The 18,423-nt window shown below is 33.7% G+C and overlaps 1 protein-coding gene across 7 annotated transcripts in view; it reads right to left on the bottom strand.

Annotated features, from left to right (window-relative positions):
• The window catches only part of LOC110373905 (zinc finger protein GLI4), a 111,307-nt gene extending 93,199 nt beyond the window's left edge, over nucleotides 1-18,108 (bottom strand). For 5 of the 7 annotated variants that reach the window (XM_064041824.1, XM_064041828.1, XM_064041825.1 and 2 more), the window contains exon 1: nucleotides 17,720-18,108. The gene's annotated coding sequence lies outside the window, so the exon portion shown is untranslated. The remainder of the gene's footprint in view (nucleotides 1-17,719) is intronic. The other 2 variants (XM_064041827.1, XM_064041829.1) reach the window with 1 other exon arrangement.
• Nucleotides 18,109-18,423: the final 315 nt, after the last annotated feature.

Here is an 18,423-nt window from a genome sequence, read left to right as displayed (position 1 = left end):
ACCCCTTTCACCAAAAAAAAAACGACTGCACAAAAACCCCATTATATTCGATATCAAAATTCAAAAACGAGCTGCGTCATCACCATCCCATCACATCATCACAACATGTTAATCCGTGATCATTAACCATGATAAAAGACATACCGTGATTACCCTACAATGCACTACAAAAAACACCCTAATCAATTCATGGGGACCATAAGAAAGCGACAAACTTACGCCCACAATCCGGCTTGAAGGACCAAAAGGGAATAATAAGACCATCTGTATTAAAAAAGCGGGTGTGACACTTAATTAAGTCGATTCTCTTTGGGTATGGGTAAGGCATCTGATGTAAGGCTTGAAAACTTTGAACTTGGAGTTTGACTGTACCAACCCCATTAGTTCAAGGTTACATCCCGTAAGTCACGTTAGTATGCAAAGACAATTAATTGTAAAAATGGTATATTAAAAGTGGAGTACAAGTTTTATGCTCCCTTGAAACAAAAATAGAATATTTTGTACGGACTCATTGCGTCTAAAGTCACCAGGACTTTATATGGATGCAAAACACTTTACACAAACTAAATCTTGTCATATTTACCTTATAAATAATACCTCGTAATCTACATAAATAATATTAATACCTAACCTTTTGATCTCCACGCTAAATAAACTTTAAGTGGAAGGAGCAAGTAAACCGTATTATATCATGCATATAGTCTACCAGTGCAGTCCACTCTTACAAGGTTTTTGAACCCGAACAGTCTTAAAGGGCAAACAACTGAGAGCTATTCAAAACAATCAGAACGCATTATCCAAAAAAATCTTGCGCAACACACAATAAATCGAAATCATAAAAAGAAAGACGTTTATTGAAACATATTTAACACAACAATTCCGATATCTGCCCACGCTTAAACTTGAACCTCGTTATAGCACACTTGGATCCGTTAATTTCGTCACAGAAAAACATAAAAAATACATCTTAATTGAGTTGGAATCTAACGTGGTACTCAAATTTCTATCTGACCGTATCAAAATCACATTAAGACGTTGAAAGGCCGGGCGCATTAAACCAGTGCTGGGACTGGTATCTGGAGACTACTAATAACTCAATTCTTACTAAATTATACACAGCCGAGTTCACATCACTATCATTACGATGCGCGCGTTACAGCGATGCGACGTTTTGGTCACGATATGAGCTTTCGATTTGTTTTTTTCTTCTGTCATTTGTTTTCTTTATTTGTATTTTCGTTTTTATGTCATTTATTGGACTCACCATTTGGATAATATTCTGTGGTATCAAGTAAGTGAAGCAAATTATACAATGTGTCCCGGGGATAAGTGACCGCCCGAAATTTTTTGAATATTTGTACAAAATTAAGGATAATTTCCTTTATATTTGGGACTTACCGCCATTGGTTTTTTTTTAATGATTTTTAGTAAATACTGTGACGTGCTGCAGTTTTTTAAAGATATTTCCTAAGTTTTTACATCTTTTTAAATTCTTTTTTCTTTATTGACTAGCCGACATCATAGTTTATCAATTAAAATTATCAAACATAACAAAAATGTAATAAAACATTTATTAAAAAAAAAAGAAAATAAAAATTCAAAGAAAATAACGCCTTTTTTTAAGTTTTTTCAAAATTAGTCCAATAAATGCCCCTTTTAATATCACTTTCTTTTAATTTATTAATAAACTACATGTTATTTCCTACAATAGCTCACAACAATGTTTGCTGCTATTTCAAACAAATGCAAAAATACAGTCAGTTGAAATTTGAAAAAAAAGAGCAAAGCCTGTTATTAACAGGCCTGACAATAAAATTTTTTTAATGATTTTTTTCAAAAATATAAATGAAATTATCCTTAATTTTGTACAAATATTCAAAAAATTTCGGGCGGTCACTTATCCCCGGGACACATTGTAGTATTGAGTTGAAAGAAGAAGAGAGTTCTCAATTCGGGTGTCACTACTTAGATAACTTAAAAAAATCTATTTTTAACGTTTACTTTGGAAAAATAAAACAAATAAAAGCTTAGCGATTGTGCTGAGGATAGTGAGGATTAGTGACGAGATACTTTAATGTCGATATGTAAGTAATTTAAGTAACTAACTGCGATGAAAGTGGGTTTCTTACTTTAATTGCGTAGTGATTTATGGATAATTTCTATGACTAAATTATGCATAAACTAGTAATAAAATATAACTCTTCAATGTAATGTTATGCTAAAAGCTACAGGCTTAGCATTAAATCATGAAACTCATTTCAAATGATGACTAAGACTAGTAGTTAGTTACAGGTTTGAAATCGAGAATTCAAATTAAATTTCCTATTAAACGTGAGAAATTTTCAGCTATTTGAAATAGCTTTTCCAATATACATATTTAGGGATTATCGTCTTCGGCATCATATTATATGTCATTTTTAATGTAAGTTAAGTTATTGCGTTTATTGAACCATTTCTATAACTTCTTCCAATAAAATTTCTCAATAATGGTAATTTGATTTTGAAAGTGATTCCTCAAGATTATTTAATACTGCATATTAAATTACTTATGGAGTATACGCACTTTAGTAGGTATAACTTGCTAAATACACTAGATGCTATCACAAAAAATATCAGCAAAAACACAGAAAATTCACCCCTTAAGTATATTCCACCTACTTCTCTAGAAAAAACTTTTAGTGCCGCCCCAACACAAGCTTAGTGACGTCATATTCTATTGCTTACTCTATTCGTCTTACTCTATTGCACATTGCATGTCTCTTACACGTACTCTTCACGTAATAATAAAAATATATACATATATACACACTTTGGTTGGTTCGTTTTGTTACGGCCAATGTACCACGCCCAGATCATCAGTGAGACTGGGTTTTCTGGTTTTTATCGATAAGTAACCGGTACTGCACTAGTTCTTTTGTATGAAGTAAATTGGTGCTTAGAATTCTCTTTATTGTGATATTTTAATTTTGGTGTAGCGGTAAAATGATTCTGGATATATGTATTTCCTTCAATTGATATTAGAAATGCATAATTATTATAACTTTTACGCACAAGATAATTCAATCAACTTTATTATTAGAAACATTCACATCAAAAACCCTTAATCACCTAGCAAATAATATGTTTTTATATTAGACTTACAACTATTTACAAAAAGCAACATCTTTTTACCTATATAAAGCAGCTTAGATACCTCAATTCCTATTCATCGATATCGCAACAACACTATTCGAAGACGCTGCGCCCGCGCCGATCGGACACATGCGGCGACTTTATCACAAACCTCAGACATAACAAGTAACAACGCACACAGACACACAACTATATTCATACAAGACTTGCTTATAAGGAACTTCGTGTATGTTCGACATAAACTATCGATGATACGGTCTTTATCGACTTTTAGTATAATTTATTAAGCTTTGTCAACACTATGATTGCTTTGTTAGTGTGTGTGTAGAATTATAAGTCTTTAGTTATTGCCCGTGTTTTAACTCGTCTTCTAGAGAACTATTTTACATCAATCCCACTAAAAAGGCTTCGTGTAAACGGAATGTGTGAAGTGATTCAGTAAATTATGAAATACCACCATTTCAATTCAAAAGCATAACCGACAGGCAGACATATTCTATTTAAAATATAAGTAAAGATATTCAAAAAGAACCATGACTTTTCCTTTTTTTCGTAACCATAGAGAATTATTCCCATAACATGCCATAAAGAAGTATCATAGGCGCATGATCGCGGACGGGACACAAATGTTGACACACGCATGCGCGTGACGGGTCGTCGCAGCTTACTGCCATCGTCAATATTGACCCTACTGTATGCGCGCGCGCATCCAGGGCTGTGTACAGGGAGGATTTTAATATTTTTTGGAATGTTTAGTTTAATATTAAATAGGTATTGAAATAATTTTTTTTTTTTTTCAATTTTTGTTGTGTAAGTGTTGTGCTGTTTTGTGTTTAGGTTATCGATATTTTTGTTATGGTATTGAGAATGCTACTAATCAGTTAATTAACAAAAAAAAATGATTATTTTAATAAAATAAAAAATTTTAGGTTCCTACTACAACTATTATTTCTTAGTAGGTATTTTAGAATCTTCTTAGTGTTGTATACAGTTTGAGTTTGTTTAAATTTTTTGACAACCCTACGTCAACCTGTATAACTACCTGGAAGCTTTTGTAGAGCAAACTTTACGATGATGGGGAATATCATAAATTCACATTACATTGCTACCTTGGAATCCAAATTATTTCTCTCGTTATTTGAACAACTTTCAATGGATTAATACATAGTGAAAGAGTTCAGTATACTCGGTTAAGAGCAGTCTTATGTTGACATTAATTTAGTGGGAGCCCTATTTGCATAGGTGCGCAGGAGTTTAACTTAAAACAACATTTGTTTTACCTTGTCATCTCTGCTGATCATCTTTCCTTAGAAAGATAGATACATGCGTTTGTTTGAATAGTAGTGAATTTATGTAATTTAGTACCTGCTTTATTTTTTATATCTACTTCGTCAGTCTAGAGTTGAAACAAAGTTTTTAGTCAATTTAACTAATTATATTGTCAACATGACAAATTGCTGATATTTGGTATTGAATCAAATTATATTCGACATTTGAAATAATAATTTTGTCCACAATTTTTTACCAGTTACTGACATTAGCGAAGCACTTATGTGAATGCCTTGACAATTCAAAACCGCCATGACCAATTACTATAAAACATCGACAATTCGATAGCTACTTATATATTATTGCCACATCACTATAGTACAAAATATACCAATATTTCAAACATGCTTCTAAGCTAAGAGAATCTTCAACAAATCCTAAGAAAAACGATCAACCATATACGGTCAAAAACTGGTTAGAACCAATATTTACTAGAACCAGAATCCAAAATACCAATAAGCTACTGTTCGCCTCCCGGCCTCGCTCAGTCAATATTGGATATACTTAAAACCATTTTCCAAGAATCAGTTTTAGTATTACAGTGAGATATTGTAAGTAAACCCCACTATTTAGATTTAGCTGGTCCTAAACTAATATTAAGTGGTCCTTATTGCTTGGTCCTTTCGTACGAAGGGGAGATCTGGGTAAAATGGATGCATAAATGGTGTAAGTCACACTAATTGATATGTAGGTGTAACTTAGTTCAAAACTGATGCCCTTAGAGTAAGCACACATGGCAAACTTTTAGTCGGCCGATAGTTTGCTTGGGCTCATAAATCAGTATGAAGATGAATGGTCGTACGTGCATTGCCTAGATCAGGTATTTAGCCGGTATCGACTGAAAACCTGAGTTGAGAAGGTCAGATAGACAGTCGCTCCTTGTAAAACACTGGTACTCAGCTGCATCTTGTTAAACTGGTAGCCGACGCCAACATACCTGGGAAAAGGCTCGGGAGATGAGACCGAATAAAAACTGCGATTGGAGTAAAGATTTTTTTTGTTTTTTGTCAACTATCGGCTGACATTTTAGTTTGCAGTTTGTAGGTACTCTTACGAGTATTTTCTATTTATATACAGGAAGTTGAAGGGACATGGTACGGGGTTGTAACTGATTGATTTTGCTTGTGGACATTTCAAAGAGAAGAGAAGTGCCATTCACGCGTTTTAACATAGGACTAGTGTTTGTATTCGCTTGAAATTGCCATGGATTGTAATTGATTTAGCTGGAAAATTGATTGTTGAACCGAAATTTTATTGTTGACACAGTTAACACGGTTTTGTATAACCTAGGTTTTCAGCGTGGTTTTGCTTGCGTCGCGAAGGAATATCTGATAAAAAGTAAGCTATGTCCTTTCTCAGGCTTTAGGCTCTCTGGGTACCAATTTTCATTTAAATCGATACAGTAGTTTAGGCATGAAAACACGATAGATAGAATTACTTTTGCATTCATAGTAATAGTAGGATTATTGAAATATTTCCGATGAGTGAATCAAATGCATTTAATTGTCAAATGTATTTTCGGAACACTATTGAATTCAATAGTTTACTAACTTGTAGTTACTTCTAATAAAACATGACTCACATTTCGTAATTGAATTGTACAATATTGCAGTACCTAATACAAATCAGACAAACGGCCCACAAACTCCGTATATAGAAGTAACACTGTTTTAGTATCTTCTGGATAGCATAACTAGTGTGAAATATACACCTACAAGTATTGAGAAATGCATACTTAATACCTTGTATATTGTAGTATATTATAGTGGTCAAAGTAAAGTTTGTACAATTTTCTCAACAACATAATTATGACGAACAAACGACTAGCTCCAAAAACGCAATTTCAGAGTCTGCATTCCTAAGGAACAGCAGTTTTTATCAGCAGAAGATGAAGTTAGAATCAAAATAAATAACACAAGTTTTCAAGTACAACGCACAGCCACAGACCAATGAAAGAACAGACACGACAAACAAAAAAATAAAGGACGCGTGGTTCCAAAAAAAAGGGGGTCCCTTGTCAATTTCTGAGCACCTTTCTATTCAAATATTAAAAGTTATAATTTTCACAAATCCTCACTTCCCATTGTTATAGTATCCATTTAAGCTGTCATCTACCTTTCATAGAGTATTAGGGGACAATGGGTTAGAATTCACCATACTTCAAGTAGTGCCACTTGTTCAAACAATTCTTCTATTTGGGATTAAATATGTTTAATCTGTGTCTATTTGTTCAAATACCTGTATTACTGCAAATAGTTGGCATGAAGATTTCAAGTTTTATTTCGCTTTTTGTTGTTCATTTTTCGTTTATGAAAAAGTGATTAACATTGTTATAGAATAAAAAATCTCCTCCTTTTCGGGAGGTCGGTAAAAAATGTCAGATTATAATAAACAGGAGCATAATTGTTTATTTTTTGTATTTCTGCAGAAGCCATGTAATTTTTAAAGAACTGATTATTTCTTCTTCTAGGAAGAAATTTTATATATTATTTTTGTATTTACATATTGATACATATTTTCTTTGCTTTATATAAATACCTTTTATTCCCGAATGCACGAATGCACTTTAGAATACCCTTTCAACAGTCGGCTATACTAAGCTTACGAATACCAAAGTCCTAAATTACGGCTCGATAAAAATAGGTCCAGATAGTTTTATGTAGTCCACCTGGACCAAACGATCCCACCAGTTTCTCGCCTCGTTACCAATAGGCCGAGGGCTTTACCATTAATTATAGCTTTTGTGTTTATAGCTTATATATTAAATCGTAAAATACTGCTCTCAGACACCATATTTATGTTAGTTTTTGATTGCGAAGGCTTAATTGCTGATAGAAATTCGATTTAGTTGCGCTGTCTAGATAGTCTTAAGTTGGGGATTGGTAGTAAAGTTGGGGATTTTAGTGCGGGCACTGTTTGATTGGGTAATTTGAATTTGTCAGGCGGAGATTTTGATTAGATTTTGTGTGCTTAGGTATATTGTTAAATAGGGATTGGAAAGCTTGAGACATTAATTTGGTTTAGAGTGATAGTATTGAGAATAAAAGTTTGCTTCGTTGGTTTTGTCATAAAAGGTAGCAATATTTTATGAAGAAAGGCTTTCTAGTGAAGTCTTTTAGTTATATTTTTCAGTACCTGAATGGGGAATTTAAAAAATATTGAAGAGGAATGAAAAAACTAAAACATTGATACAAGAAAAGATATCAATTTCTTCCCAACACAACCGCACTCAATTCCATAGACACTCAGCCCTACAATATCATAGACAATTCAAACGCCATCGCTGGCTCATGTCTCATAAACAACTTCTATCTATCTCTGGTCCACTTTACCGTAAACAAACCAATCTATGGCGTTACGTCACAATAGTGTCCGGCCGGGGAATCGAACCGAACGCCCACTTGCATTCCTGTCTAAACTGGTTCTGACTTAACTGCTTATTAGTACTTTGCGCGTTTTACTGGTTATCCTAGATATTGTGGTTTTATTAGAGTAGAGTATTACTATGTGTTTATTGTTTGCCAATTTATTGGTTGTTAAACTGTTTGGTTGAGGAAGAAATCTGATTCTCGTTTTGGGGACGGGTTTATGCTTATACGAGGCACGATAGAAATACTGATGAAATTGAGATCCGTAAATTAATGTATCATCTAATGAAAATCTTGAGGAATACACTTTGATAGGAAATAATAATGATAAGGAGCAATTTGAAGAAATAAATCAAAAAAGGAAATCAAAAGTTAAAGTTGTGTCAAAATAAGATGGCTGAATATTTTCTTCTCTTGCAGGAAAAGTGAACACCATATACCAAAAAATCCCAACAAACAAACAACATTATCTGATTGTTCACCAGAACTTGTTTTTCGAAAACTACCAACATAATCCAAAACTCACGCGCCTAAACCAACTGAAGATAATAATGTCCAAACACAGTGAAACAATATTGGAGCGAGGTGCGCTCGCGCAGTAGCTCACACCGCCATGTTAAATGGCGGAGCAAACTGTCATTATCACCTACGAGACGAAGTAATGCGTTTGCTGGTCCTACTGGGTTTGTAAGGAGATTTGAGAAGCTTCTGTTGGGGAATAGATGAGAAACAATTGCATTTTTTTATATTGGTTAGGTACTATTTTTCAAGTAACTTGTGTCCTTTTCAATGTGTGCTTCTACTGTGAAAATCAGTGTCCTGTCGGTTGGGGTACTGTGAAAAGCATGTCTGGGGTTCAATTCCCGGTTCAGGCCGAAATCGATCTATCAACTTTAACAACGGAATCTGGAAGTTGGTGTAGCAGTAGTTATTAAAATTCTATGTTAAAGAGCGCCCTGTTGAATACTGGGGCTTGTTAGATTGCAAATCCTGCAGCTTACTCGATAAGAAGAAGAAAATTGGATCAATCAACAAAATCATTGTAAATTGACTCCTGGTCTAAATCTAGCCATTAATGGGCGTATAATTTGCACTATTACAAGAATACATTTCAACCAATAATATTAATTCCAGGCGTCTAGATCAGATAGCCAAAATAATTGTAGGTATCATGATCATGAAAACCACTTAATCAAGTTTCAAAGATAGACTAATATTTCGGCCTCAAAGACCAAATGCATTTAGACCAAAATAACCAGTTATATTAATTTCCTGTACGTCACTCAATACAAAGATGTTATCTCAAATCAACAGACTATCTATGATTTTAAGATTAATGTATGATAATTATAGCCCTAGCATACAATTATGATATGTAACTGCAACTAATAATTCAATTTCACACTAGATAAAGTTTCTAGTTCAAATTGTGCTTTCAAGAAGACAGATAAAAATTACCCTATATGATTTCTGATGTGTAAGCTATATTACTGCCAAAATCCGTACAGTAATTTTAGCGTGAGAGTCACAAACATGCAGACGGAATAAAGTCGTATGTTGACAAACTCAACGACAAACTTTCATTGTGGTAGGAAAAGTACCTTTTTAATTACTTTCTTTTGGCATGCCAACAGTAAAAGAGCGATTTAACACAAGCTTTTAAGGAATTTTAACTTTTCAATCATTTTTACTTAAGGAATCTTCCTATTCAGTTCCTTTTATTTTGTCTTCTCCTATTATATCTTCAATCTTTTCTACAAAAATCCTTATACCTTCTTTTATTATTTCTCCCCTAACAGAACAATTGTCAACCCATATCAAGTTGCCTTCATAACATGAAGCAATCAAGTTTATTCATCGTTAACAAGTGTTTGCTCCAGGATTTGTCTGTCAGTCAGTTGGGAGCTAACGCGGGCATCCTGTCTGTCCGTCTGATAAGATAATACTTATACATACAGCATTGCTTGATTGTTTAATACGTGGTTTATATGATTTCCTGTGCTTGAGTTGAGATAATGTTAAGACTTGGATTTGTTGGTTGAGGGTTGGTGTTGGGCTAGTTAAGTGGTTCTTAAAAAGTCGTAGTACATTCCTAATAGTAAATTGAGATGATAACAGCATTTAATATGCATTTATTTTTGACCTGGAAGATTTTGGAATCAAATCTCATGTAGTCCTCAGACCAAATAAACATCCTACGTGGGATTTATTTCTCCCAACTCACCGTCAATACAATCTTGAGAGAATTAAGCATAATAATATATTCTTAGAAAAAATATAAGTACAAACACTGCTTTTTGGACACGAAACACGCGTAAAACTCTAATAGCAAGTCACCCAGAAGTCCAGTTTACATCTCACAACACTCTACATAAAACCTTAAAGTATCATTTTCATTGAAACCCTCACGTTTTGCACAAAATCGTAAATAACACCTCATTTGACAGAAACGCACCTTTAACTTTTTTCTACTAAATAGACCACGTGGGTTCGCAGAATTTCAAAGTTACGACCCCTCAAATGTGCCGAAAATCATTAAAAGTACCTCAACAATGAATGTTTTGTGTTTCGGGAACGTAGTTTCACAGATATGGGAGAACAAAAAAGTGTATTTTGATGTCTAAATAGACACATCACTAGCAGGTAGAAGCAAGGTAACCGACACTGTTCTCGACCATAGTGAAAGAAATGTCATTAATTTTAACGGCCCGACCGGCGAGCAGGATACTTTTTTTTATAATTTCGATAGCTGATTATTCGGAATTTGATCAAGATGTGAATGTGATGTGTGTTCTTCGGTTGTTTAAACTTTTCTCTTTTTTTCAACGTTTATACCAATAGCTGTTATAGCAGTAACGATATCCAATTTCAATGATTCACCTTTAGATTTGAAATTGAGAAATTGGACGGTACAAAAAGTACAGTCAAGCTAACAAATACTGACGAAAAAAAATTTAGCGTTCACCGAATTTTATTAGTTCGAAAAATCCTCGAACATTACAATCCTAATGGTAGTCAACAAAGGGAATTTATTCTACCTGACCGTCTTCAGGGCCATTGTTCGGGAACAAATCTGGTGCGCATTCGGATCTCTTGACTTTTTTTCCGAAAGCTCCCCTTGTTAGCAAGTCCACGGATAGATCTCTTTGTGAGGACAATGGGGTTACATATTTATAAGTGGGTAGGTAGGCGAGGAATACAGGTGTTTTGTCTAACTGCGCTTCGTATCATGTATATCTAACATGCAATAGTTATAACTTTATTACTTGATCGACACACGCCGCTTCTCCCTCATCAGATACTTGTCAAGTTTTTACTGTTATATTTTGCAAGTGTATTTCAATGCCAATTTTTATATCATTGTTAATATTGGCTTATTATATTACAACAGTTATTTGAATGAACTATTCTTACACAAATTTTGATAGAAGAAAGTTAATTTCTATCTCGTTACATCTACTATTGTACAAAAAAAAACAACAATCACGGCACTGGATCAAAAATATTTGTTCAATCCGTATATCAAAGAGACTACAGCGGTCACTACCATCATTTTTTGTCGGAAACCTCACGTTCCTTCTTCGGACATCAAAATAGTGTTACGAGTTTAACAAATAACTTTTTTAACTTATAAACCAACGAACGCCAATTAGTTCTGCCCAGAAGAGATGGCTCTTTCGATGGGTTCTTTCGTATTTTTTGTGGGTTCGTTCGAAAATTTTTATTTAGTGAACGCGATGATTCGTCTCGCTTCTGTGTGTTTATTACTATCTACGCTGACTGTACAAATATTTTGTGGCTGTATTTTCTGGTCGTGTCACGGTCTTGCGCAGGCGATTGATTGTAAATAACTGGGATGTGCGCCAAATGTAGTGATTATTCGCCATTTTTTGTGATTAGGTTCTGTTTGGAGTGGTCATTGTATGGTATTATTTGAGTGAAGCTTAGGCTTGTAATAATGGTTTTGATGGGTCATCAATTTTATTATGTTCTTATAATGTTTTGCTGGCTGGAAATCTGTGGAGATTGTTCTGTGCTTTTAATAATTTACTGAGAATCTTTTTCAACTATAAATTCTTAATAGTTGAAAATCTATTTTTTAAAAGTATACAGCTCTAAAATTGAGTTCATGTAGGTATGTACTTTCATATAACAAACATTAAGAGATCAAAGTAAATATTGAGCATTCAATATGGATAAATGTTACTTAAACAATGAAAAAAAATACAGTATATAAACGTGTCAAATGTCACCAAAACTTCCTATTTACCTAATTAACACCATCAATTAAATTACAATATCTTCCTAAAATTAGCAGCTTCAATTCATAACTTTCTTTATTTCTTTATCTATAAATAAAAATACCGTCTCATGTTTGTTTACTATCAATAAAATCAGTAGACAAGTTTTTTAAATAGAAAACTTCTCACTTACACGCTAATTAAATAATAAAATTAGGAGTTTACTGTTCGTTTGTTGACTTAAATTATTTATTTTTATTGTTGACATACTTGACAATTGGTTAAGTTATTTTTAAAAATATTTTTCTTATCGATTATCACTTAATTATAAGCATATACTGTTACAAATAAAAATTGAAAATAAATACATTTACATATCTACTGTATTTTTTTTAAAAGTGTAAATATCAATTAATAAAGTTAAGATAAGAAATTATCGACAATAATACATAGCGATTTCAATATTTTTCAATTTAAAAGCTCTAGATTTTTTCACGTGGTAATACCTAGTCCTTTATTAATTCCAAAAATAAAAAAACAAAGTAATAACAAGCGGCTCCATACCTCTGCTGTATTGGAACCCGAATGTCTTCATCTAAGGCCGTGACCGCGGTTGACCCGGGTTGCCCCAACCAGTTCCCGAGATAGCCCGGGCCAAATAACTAAACGACTTAACGATATCAGCGAAATTACACCACGAGGGGTACGTTTTTTTATTTTATTTCATCGTCCAGTGTATCGTGAGAGTTTATTGCACTTTGTTTGGAAAAATCGACGTTTACTATGGACAAATATTTAAGTATACACTAAGGACTATCTAAATAATAATAAAAAAATACCTCCAAAAAATCGATATCTATTAAAAATAAAAACAGTATACTTTTATTTACTTAAAATCATTTATTCAAACTTGGCCGCAAAACAGCACATTTTGAACGTCAACATTTACAAACGACAGCCCCCAAAATGCCCACCCTACACCACTTCCTAAGCATTTTAGCTGGGAAGAAGAAATGGTGCAACAAAGTCTCCAGAATATAAACTGCACGACACAATAAATTCATATAAAATACCTAGTACACAAAAGCTAAGAATAAGAATATGAAATAACATAAACTTTAAGATAAGTATAATCGCAACAAAAACTTAAACATGGCAGAGGTAACTCCAGGAGACCAAATAGTTATTTAACTTTATTGTCTTTGGTATAAATAAATTCGTTCGCTGGCAGTTCAAGATGATCTTTATAAGATAAGATGCAGACCTAAGGAAAATGGTTCAGAGATAAAACTTTTGCAGGTTTTAAGAGAATCATTAGAGGAACATATTTTAGAAGAATTTGGTGAGAAGTAAGTTACGTCAATTGTTCTTCCCAGCAAATATACTTAGAAATTGGTGAAGGACTGGAGTTTTTTGGGGAGGCCTCATGTAATTTTGACATTCAAAACCTGCTGTCTTCCAGAGTTCTTTTACTTTTTGATTTTGAAGGTCTTGAGCATTAATGAGAATCGAGAGAAGAAGAGGAAGACCAAAGAAACGAAGTGTGAAAGAAGATACGGCTGGAAAGAATGTTACTTGTGAAAATTTGGGTAATGGCAAGATGATTTCAGTCAGTGGCTTTGAGTTTATCGCGAACTGACAAACAGAATAGACATTAAACATAAAAATAAGTAAGAATTTCTTTAGTCGCTGCCATAGACTCCGTATTCAAGATAACATCTTCAAGAATAATTAATGACGTTATTAAAAAGACCTTAAACATAATTCACAGGCTTAATAAAACTTTATTAGATCTTAAATGTTTTATAAAAGTCTTAATATTATTCTCAGAAATTACTAACATCTTACACGCCGTCACTTGTAATGGGTATCTATAAATTACGTAGATTCTTAGGCTATAATATAGCTTTCTTTAAGACAATAGTGCCAAAATTGGCCTCGATAGTAGTATTAGCATCAACCTATTTTACAAACTGAAAAATACCTCTGCTAGTAGCAATATCCGCTAGTCGCTCGCTTTCCAATTCCCATATTATTTCAATTCTTTGCTTATAAGCATCAATTTTCTCAAGTGTATCGATTCAACTTGAATTTCATTTCTCACACATTTTATTGATTTTGATTCTGCATTTGAATCTAAAATAACAAACTATGCCTATTTATTATTTGTATCTCCGTATCTACTTATCATTATTGATGCTAGAAACAAGACTTTACTGTATGACAGGTAATCATCAATCCGATCTTTGGATTCTTGGCTATATCGAATAATGTAAAAATCAATCAACATTACGACCATACCAATTTACTTAAACACCAATCATAAAGGAAAAATCCATCGATTACAAAAAACAAAATAACGATACAAAATGATAGAAGATTCGTATAACGGATATGATTTATGGGAAACAAAAAAACCGCAAGTGGCGCCGCAGGGCATTCGTAGATGAGGAAACGTGTAGTTTCGGTAATAGCTTAATCAACGAGATCCGAGATCGATAGAGCGGAGGCATGTCGACGACCGATGCGCGCGAGTCGATAGATACACCAATAATTGTTACGGACGCGCACGAAGGAATCCATAATGACTTGTAATGTTTCAGCTTATTGGATAACTATTATGGTAATATTCGTAGAGTTAGAAACCATTTTAAATGTAATTGGAGAGATTAAAATAGTTTTTACTCAAATAACAATCAATAATTCGTTGTGTTGAGGCGATGAAGATAATGATTTTAACAGAAAAGACGATAGGCTTGCTATTAAATTCCTGTGGATTAAGGCATTGTGAAAAGGACGTGATTGAAGTGAAAACTAAGGAAGATTACAAGAATCTAAAAAAATAGAAAAGGCTTTAGAAAGTGATCGCTATACACTGACAGACAGAACTGAGGTATCAGAGCGACTCAAAAGATCATGATTGCCTTCGAATAAACTGTTAAACATCGCTCGAACTATAGGCCGATAGTTCAATCTGTAAAGAGTGGATATTCTCAAGAATCCAAAGCTACATGTTGCCTTTCATCAAAAAGCACTTCCAAGAACCTTTATCGTAAATTAATTCGATTCGCTCATAATTCCGTAGCAATTACATCATTAACTATCTTACATTTCTCATATCCATAGCTCATCTAAAGAATCGATTGTAAGCAAACAAATCATTACTCTATCTCGCATAGTCGTGATCAGACGCAGGTCGTCGGGGCCGTTCGGGAATGTTCGTGCAAGTCCGCCAGTGCTCGTGAAATGTGAGCATTATGAAGTTATTAATGGTGAAATCTTACTGTTTTGCAGTATTATGTGGCTGACTGTACTGTTTTATTGAAGTTAATTGCGTTTTTGATAACAATAGAGGTGCTTTGGCTATGAATAAAATTATTGTTTGATGAGAATTGTTCTTAACTCTTGGTAAATTAAGTTGCATTGTGTATATTAATTATATTGTGGTTAATTTCATGATTTTATTTTGCAACAGTATCATGTTCCTCATGACTTTCAATAGGTACTTTTACTTGTATGTTATGATAATAAGAATTATAAATCCTTTAAGATTAATACCCAACTACATATATTCTACATAGGTTACATTCATACCTAGCTATTCCTCGGCTGTTTCACCTCTACCTATTCCCAGCTCTTCCCGCACCCGAATAAAAACCCAATTACATTGAAATCTGTTCACTACTTTTGGCGTGACAACAGACAGACATTAACAATATAAGTTAGGATAATACGAATAGGTGCTATTCGCTTTTCAAGAGAAGCGTTGAGAATCAAATTACAGCTTCATCAACATTTATAATACGCGTAACTAGCTGGTTCAGGACTGCCTTGTGAATCACAAAGATACCTTAATCATTAGTCAAGACAACTATTCTTATTTATACTTAATTTCTTACTATTATTTAAAGGTAAAAGTAATTTTGTATGTCTGTCGCTCTTTCACGCCAAAGCTGCGGAAAGAAGTTTGGTATACAGTATCCTTCTCCACGTGAGAGGAGGCCTTTGCCCAGCAGTGGGACGATAAAAAGGCTGTAACGGTAACGGTTGGTATACAGTTTAGAGCCTAAGAAAGGACATCTTAGCCTATTTTTTACCCATGCGCGGGAAATAGTTAGATTGCGAGGATCAGCTATTTTTCTAAAGATAGAGAATAAGACGTCTCACAAAGATGCAGGCTATTCGAAATTAAACAATTGAAAAGCGGCATTGGTATAGCTTAAATAATTATCTACTCTCCCACTATCCAGAGTCTGGTTATTAATTCAATATTAAGCTGCTACAAAACGTTGTAAATATTATTATATTTCGTATAAACACATGATATCCTAATATAAAAAATATTTAATGTTAATTTGTTTATTGCAAAGAAAATGCTTTATAAAGTTTAATTTTAAGTTCTGCGGTTAGAGCTTAAATATGCGTATGTGCTTAAGTAATAATAAATGCTTAAATAAACTTAATTTGCAGTATTAAATACAGAAGCTGCATATAAGAAAGTTAATAAGGGACCTGTTTAATAGAATCTACTTTACTTAGAACATCTTTTCATGTATGTTTTTAATTTAAATTTTCATAATTACAACATGAAAACGAATAAAATAATAATTACTGAAGCTAAATTGTAATACTGCTCATAATTAAGTTTATGTTATTGCTGTAATTAGAGTTTTATGAACTTCTTTAGAGCTACCGTTGCGAAAATTGCAAAAATAACCAAAAAATACCCATGTTTATATTTTGGTTCGCCATTTTTGTCTATTTACTTATTTTATGTGAAGTGACTTCACAGCTTACAATACATAGGAATAGTATTATAAGTAGCCGATAGTAATATTTTATGTTACTTGTGAGTTGACGGCAGATAGAAGAGTATTTAAGAAGAAACATGCTGCGCCGACCCCAAATAAAATTAGGGTGATGCAGGTGGATGGTAATAGACCTGTCATTGTGGTTAAGTTCTATTTTATGGGGTTAATGTATAATAAACTTTTCGACAAGTGGGTGTAAAAACAACTTTGTTACCTACAATTGCTTATCACTTCAGGAAATACCTACAAGTATTACGGTTATGTTTTACAGCCACAAAAATGAGGGTATCATTGCAGTTACAATGTTTCAAATACATTATTTTATATGCCATAAAAATTGTAATGTAAAAATACAAGCCGGTACAAAACAACAAAGTTTTGTTTTTAGTTCAACTATGTCAGGAATATGCTAATCCGTATCCGATGCAATTCTCAGAAAATGTCTGTACTTGGAATACAAAATTTCTCATATTAATAAAAAATGCAAGCACCACTTGGCGACGGTCGTCGGGTGATAAATAAAAATCCCAGCAATTCCCGGGAAAGACTAAAAACGTGACTGCACTGCAACACCGGACGACACCCCGCCGACCCGGCACTTCTTTGTTTTTAAACATACAAAAAGTCAGCCCCTTCATTCTCAAAGAGTCAGGTACAAAATACTTCTCTGCCCACATGTTCTAAACTTACACTAACAACTCGCAAAGTTTCAAAATAAACTGAATTTTATTTAAATGTCACCGGTCAAATACTAATTGAGACTTTTTAAATAACTACTAAAAGTTTTATAATTCGATCCGTTTTTTTTTTTAATTAATAAGTATAAATTATTACTTACAGTTGATATCTTAATTGTTCAGGTCATCTTGTGTCAAACTATATCGCCGGTAGCAAAAGCAATCCATTCGCATAATAATAAATACGGGCACAACACATGCTCACTTGTCAATCTTCAGTTAAATAAACAATTTTTGGTCACAACAGAATATAATAAAATCAATCACTTGCACACAAATCCTCGTACCGAATGTCAATGTTTTTAATTTAGAAAAATAAAAACGATTGTCAAAATAAATCGGGAAATAAAAAGTTACGCGGGTAACGTCCGCCGCGGCTGCGGTACAAACCGATATAGAATATTAATAGCGGGTGGACACGGACGAAACGCGCCGACGGCGATTTCATCTCAATCTCGCCCGTCGAAACGAGACAGTAACATGACAATAAACGATTGTAAAACGTCTAGAGAGAAAGAGACAACAGTTTTCTCATTATGCGCCCGTCGATCCTGACATTTCAATCGCGCCGTCTCTGTCGCACGGAAAGTTATTTCCGTACAAATTATATGCGGGTGTATTTGTGCTCTGTCCTGCTCGGGCGCGGATAGTACTAAGCAGATAATGTCTTAATCGCATTTTCTTAGCGCTATGCTGACTGATGCACTAACATAAACAATGATAATTCAGGGATTTGCATCGAAGATAGAGGGTTTTATTGCGCCAATATTGACGGGTTGGTTAAATATGGTCGGTGGGAGGTCTG

Source organism: Helicoverpa armigera, chromosome 26 (genome assembly GCF_030705265.1).
Source record: "Helicoverpa armigera isolate CAAS_96S chromosome 26, ASM3070526v1, whole genome shotgun sequence".
Taxonomy (NCBI): Eukaryota; Metazoa; Arthropoda; class Insecta; order Lepidoptera; family Noctuidae; genus Helicoverpa; species Helicoverpa armigera.
This window is presented reverse-complemented; position numbering and strand designations above follow the sequence as displayed.